Consider the following 6,104-nt stretch of genomic DNA (forward strand, 5'->3'; position numbering starts at 1 on the left):
GCAACGCGCCAACAATGCGCCTGAACAAACCTCGTTTTCAGACCAGAACGCCCGTGGCCGCAAATGCATTTGCTATTTAAACAACATGGCGCTAAACGTGAAAATGATAATTGCGCAGGGTTGAAACTAGCAAAAGACACTTGCGTCCCGCATTGCGCCGGGTGTATGATAGAGCCCAAATTCTTAAAGCTACCCCCAGTGTTTTGTCTGCACTGAAAGGCAGTGTCACGTTCAGGGTCTCAATCGCCATGCGTGAGAACTCATTCTCTGTCTAAATAATGTACACTTGTAAGTCTTGGCATTTGAAGAAATTTCGCAACAAATGAAAGGATCTTCTTAAAAAGTTTTAAAAAGTCCTCTCGTTGCCTGCAGCTCTTCTGAAGGTAAAATGCATAGTTCATTCTGGTGTTAGATATGTCAGTGACATTTCTTTTGTTGTTTTTTGGTCATGTAGTGGTCTTTATGATTTGTGTGAGTTATCTAGTATTGCACTTTAGTGTCATGATAAGTTATGGTTTTACTATAGTGAGGGATTTATTTGTGACTACAACTTGGATGGGTGTAACAATCACACTAATTTCACGGCTTGTTGCTATACGAGTAAAAAAAACTCGTAGCTAATAACTTTAACTGCAATTCAGGAGAACTCTTAGTGACAAGATAAAATGTTTTGCGAACACAGGCCATGAACTAGATGTCCATGTGTGGAGATTTTCAAAGTTAATGTATAGCTTGGCAAATTGGATTAATGAAACTTGAAGTAATGGTGTAACCTACTGAACTCTGTTGAAGTACAATTATTGATGTATTGAATGTGGGATCTGGGCCCGTATGTATAAAGCCGCTCAGAGTAAAATTTTAGTCTTAAGTGTGTCAAAATTCTAAGAATGATGTCATTTTACTCTTATTCCTAGACTTAAGAATAAGTTTAATTTATAAAGCCTCTAAAGTGTTAGGACTAGGTCTCAGCTCCTAAATTATTTAGGAAAGCTGGAGAGGTCTCTTAACCTAGTTAAGAGTAACAAGAGGGCAGCAGAGAGGTGGAGGATGATGCACTTTACAACAAAGAATGTGTTAGAATTACTTGTCAAATGTATTTCTATAGCACTTATGAAAAAATTTATCGTTACATTGTTGCAGAGCAGAAAATGTACAATAAATACATGTTTTTATTAAGATGCTAACTGCATTTCGCTGCCTTGTACCTACATGTGCAGTGACAATAAAGTTGAATCTAATCTAATCTAGTAGTATAAAGACAGCAGACAGGAATTAATATAACATGAAATATAGAGAGTATAGGGTTTTTTAAATGTTTAAATGTATATAAATTTGAATAATGTACACTGTAAAAAGTTACAGTTGGATCAAATTATTAATAATCCCTAAAAATTTTATGTTTTTTCAACTTAAATTTTCTTAGTTTAAGTGAAATAAATAAAGTTAAAAATGTTTAAATATTAGGTGTTACCAATTGAAATAAGTTTAAGTAGATCCGCTTTCACTTTTTACAGTTTATGATAGGTAAATAAAATAGAAACTATATAAAATAGATCGCAGGACTTTCTTGATGTTGAAATAATTATTAAGAGAGATAAAGTTCGGGATCTGATTGATGTTAAAAGAGTTATTAAGAGTGACGAGGCTCAAAAGCGATGTCTGACGCAGACGTCTGAAGCGCATGCACACAAACGCGCGAGTGCGTGACCCTGATATATATAGACATCCAACACACAATTACAGGTTAATATCTGTTTTGACAAGAATTCAGGCAGGTATGACCTATAATCTGTTATATCTAAAGTGAATGTTTGGTTAACTGTTAAGGAAAAGTATCTGTTGTGTCATTATATTTAACCCTTGCATAATCCTACAGTCTTAAAGTGGTCTGTCTCAGTGTCAAAATTAAACAATAAACAATAAAAAACATACAGTATTGTTCAAAATAATAGCAGTACAATGTGACTAACCAGAATAATCAAGGTTTTTAGTATATTTTTTATTGCTACGTGGCAAACAAGTTACCAGTAGGTTCAGTAGAATCTCAGAAAACAAACAAGACCCAGCATTCATGATATGCACGCTCTTAAGGCTGTGCAATTGGGCAATGAGTTGAAAGGGGTGTGTTCAAAAAAATAGCAGTGTCTACCTTTGACTGTACAAACTCAAAACTATTTTGTACAAACATTTTTTTTTTCTGGGATTTAGCAATCCTGTGAATCACTAAACTAATATTTAGTTGTATGACCACAGTTTTTTAAAACTGTTTGACATCTGTGTGGCATGGAGTCAACCAACTTGTGCCACCTCTCAGCTGTTATTCCACTCCATGATTCTTTAACAACATTCCACAATTCATTCACATTTCTTGGTTTTGCTTCAGAAACAGCATTTTTGATATCACCCCACAAATTCTCAATTGGATTAAGGTCTGGAGATTGGGCTGGCCACTCCATAACATTAATTTTGTTGGTTTGGAACCAAGACTTTGCCCGTTTACTAGTGTGTTTTGGGTCATTGTCTTGTTGAAACAACCATTTCAAGGGCATGTCCTCTTCAGCATAGGGCAACATGACCTCTTCAAGTATTTTAACATATGCAAACTGATCCATGATCCCGGGTATGCGATAAATAGGCCCAACACCATAGTAGGAGAAACATGTCCATATCATGATGCTTGCACCTCCATGCTTCACTGTCTTCACTGTGTACTGTGGCTTGAATTCAGAGTTTGGGGGTCGTCTCACAAACTGCCTGTGGCCCTTGGACCCAAAAAGAACTATTTACTCTCATCAGTCCACAAAATGTTCCTCCATTTCTCTTTAGGCCAGTTGATGTGTTCTTTGGCAAATTGTAACCTCTTCTGCACATGCCTTTTTTTTAACAGAGGGACTTTGCGGGGGATTCTTGAAAATAGATTAGCTTCACACAGACGTCTTCTAACTGTCACAGTACTTACAGGTAACTCCAGACTGTCTTTGATCATCCTGGAGGTGATCATTGGCTGAGCCTTTGCCATTCTGGTTATTCTTCTATCCATTTTGATGGTTGTCTTCCGTTTTCTTCCACGTCTCTGTGGTTTTGCTCTCCATTTTAAGGCATTGGAGATCATTTTAGATGAACAGCCTATCATTTTTTGCACCTCTTTATAGGTTTTCCCCTCTCCAATCAACTTTTTAATCAAAGTACGCTGTTCTTCTTAACAATGTCTTGAACGACCCATTTTCCTCAGCTTTCAAATGCATGTTCAACAAGTGTTGGCTTCATCCTTAACCCTCTGGGGTCCGACCATTTTGGGACACTGTCAGAGGTTCTGACATGCTCTTACATTTGGTCTTTTTTCAGTTGCTTTAAAACATAATAATGGCAAGTGTGTCATACCACTGTGTTCAGCACAAACTGGGCTAAAATATTATATGAGCTACATGTATGTACATGTTTGTATTTTTGAGAGAAAAAGGTTTATGCGTGTTTTTTTAAAAAGCTAAAATTTTAAGTCACTGATATAAGTCCACAAAACTCATACTAAACATGTTTTAACAAGACTTTCCTAAACAGAATCTAGTAGTCTAGAGTTTTTTCTTTAAAATGATGTGAAAATCATCCTGCCTACTCATTCACATAAACAAGTATATTGATTTAGAAATTGTAAGACACTTTTTGTTTAGAGGGGCCGTATGCGAGAAGGATTGATTGACAGCTAGCAAACAAAGGCTCGCATAATGAGCTGCATAATGAGCTGCATAATGAGGGAGGAGGGAACTACAGTAAAGAATGTGAGGACAAATGAACATGTTTGTTTGAGGTTTATTAAGAAGTTAACAATATAATCAAAATAGAAATGAAGGTCAGTAGGACCCTATTCAAAAACTTAACTTGTATAAGAAACTGATAAACAACAGAGCTGTAAACTTCATGTGGCTCATGTTACCATACAACTTTATGTCCAAAGAGTGTGAATATGTTTTTCCACTTCATAGTTTACTGATGAGAGGGATGCAGACCTGTAAGAGAGTTATGAACAGCTGTTAGCATAAATTGTCCACAGAAATACCCTTACATACATAACTGATGGGTAAATGATAGCACTTGTAACGGTGGTCGCCTAAACTCAATATACTGTATAAAAAAAACTTGGCCTAGGCGGGTTTCGAACCCGGGTCTACCACATGGCGGCCTAACGCACTACCGCTGCGCCACCATTTGGTCACGTGATTTGTCTCTTTCACACACCTAGGTAGACTGGCCAAGGTAAATTTATAATTAAAAAAAAGGCGAGTCTCCGTGTAAACAACGCGGAGCTCATAATAAAACGGTGTCGCGTGTAAAACGCAATGTATGGAATGCGTTGCATGTAAACAATATCATATTACAGCAGACCCCCCCAGTGCAGCATTACTCAAAGTTGCCATGAAGGATACGAAAGTGTCTACTGTACAGCATGTAACAATGAAATCCGCCATTACGTGATCACGCGTACTCGTTTGTAAATAAGCATGTAAACATGAAATCTTACAGCACACACTTAAAAGACACAGCAGTGCAGCATTACACAAAGTTGCCATGAAGGATACGAAAGTGAATAACTGTGTCTAACACTGTACAACAAACAATGAAATCCGCCATTAACGTTACGTGATCACGCGTAAGTTACTCGTTTGTAAACAATGCGAACGTTTTTCAATCCGAGGCGTGCAGTCTGTTGAGGTTGCTTATGTAGGCTGAACTGCACAAGCCATAACATATTACATGATAGCAAATATAAATGAAGACAAATGACTTACAGTTTCTTCAGGAATATATCCGCCTCCATTGCGTCTTCCATTGTTCTTCTTCTTAGGTAACGTTAAAGATAAACGCTTCTCTTCCTCAATGTCCAGACATAAATGAAGATATTCCTCACGTGTGTGTATAAAGTTTATAATCCAAACATGCGCTAAAGTCTTTAAATCTTATCAAACATTACGCTTTGCTCTGCTGGTTTGAACAGCTCGTCTCTTCATTACCATGTCAACAGCGTGTGGGCGTGACCGCATTAGAGATAATGAGCTCAGCTAGGAAAAACGGTACTCTCTTTACTTCAATGCCGATTATATAAACAGGAAATATTTGTTTTTGATAATAATTAGCTTGTTTGAAAGTAGACATTTCAGGCTTTCTTTGGATATGTGTATTATGTTTGTGTGACGAGTATTCGCGGAGTTTCAACTAATTTTTGTAACGTGATTTGAGAGACAGCTGGCGTAGACAGAAATATCTAAATGAGCACCCTGTTTATTTTCTTTATTTGACAAAAACACAAAGATCTGTTGTTATTGTGAATGTACACTAATTTAAGAGGACCCTTCAGAGTTTCAAATGATGTCAAACACGTAAGTGTTTGATTATTAATGATGGAGTATTTTAAGTTGATTCTGCTATGATAAGGAGAAAACACGTCAAAACGCGTCCCCGCGTTTTTGGACCCCTGGGGGTTAATATGCCGTCTTGTCTATACTTTCATTCTTGTTGACTTGTGAAACTTCAAACCTTCAGACATACTGTACAAACACTCAAAATCAATACTCACTCCCATCCACTTTTTGAGGAGTTGCGCCTCCCTGTAAAAACAGTTTCATTGGCTGCCCGCCACTCTATAAGGATTTTAGTTTCCTCAGCAGTCCCTTGACAAGAAAAACAATGCATAATGTGTTAAGCAAGAGCATTGCAGTTGTAAAGTACTGTCTCTAGTACAAAAATTGAAGACAGGCAAACAATTTATTCCACACCACACATCAGTCCTCTAGAACAGTGGGGGGGGGCACGAGATGGTGCCAGGGGGGCCCTAGTTTTATGACATTTTATAAAATACATTAATTTATCATGAATTCTGTGTAATTAAACATAAAAAATAAGGATACTAACCAAAAGCACTACTTTTTTGTATAATTTAATGTGTGTTTTAGTAAAATGTTGAGTTTTAGAAAAGTTTTTTGTCACAAATTTTCTTTCGGGGGCCATGAAGGAATGCACCGTACACAAGGGGGGCTGCACGCTGAAAAAGTTTGGGAACCACTGCTCTAGAATAAGGTTTACGGTAAATAAAACTAGGGAAACTTTTGCCT

At 37.2% G+C, this 6,104-nt stretch overlaps 1 long non-coding RNA gene across 1 annotated transcript; it reads right to left on the reverse strand.

The window, feature by feature from the left end:
- Positions 1-3,791: 3,791 nt before the first annotated feature.
- LOC141367256 (uncharacterized) lies at positions 3,792-5,237 on the reverse strand. The gene is made up of 2 exons (XR_012371542.1): positions 4,785-5,237; positions 3,792-4,004 (listed from the first exon to the last, which is right to left on the reverse strand). It is a non-coding gene; the product is annotated as an uncharacterized lncRNA (long non-coding RNA).
- Positions 5,238-6,104: the final 867 nt, after the last annotated feature.

The sequence above is a fragment of the Misgurnus anguillicaudatus genome, chromosome 2 (assembly GCF_027580225.2).
Source record: "Misgurnus anguillicaudatus chromosome 2, ASM2758022v2, whole genome shotgun sequence".
NCBI lineage: Eukaryota > Metazoa > Chordata > Actinopteri > Cypriniformes > Cobitidae > Misgurnus > Misgurnus anguillicaudatus.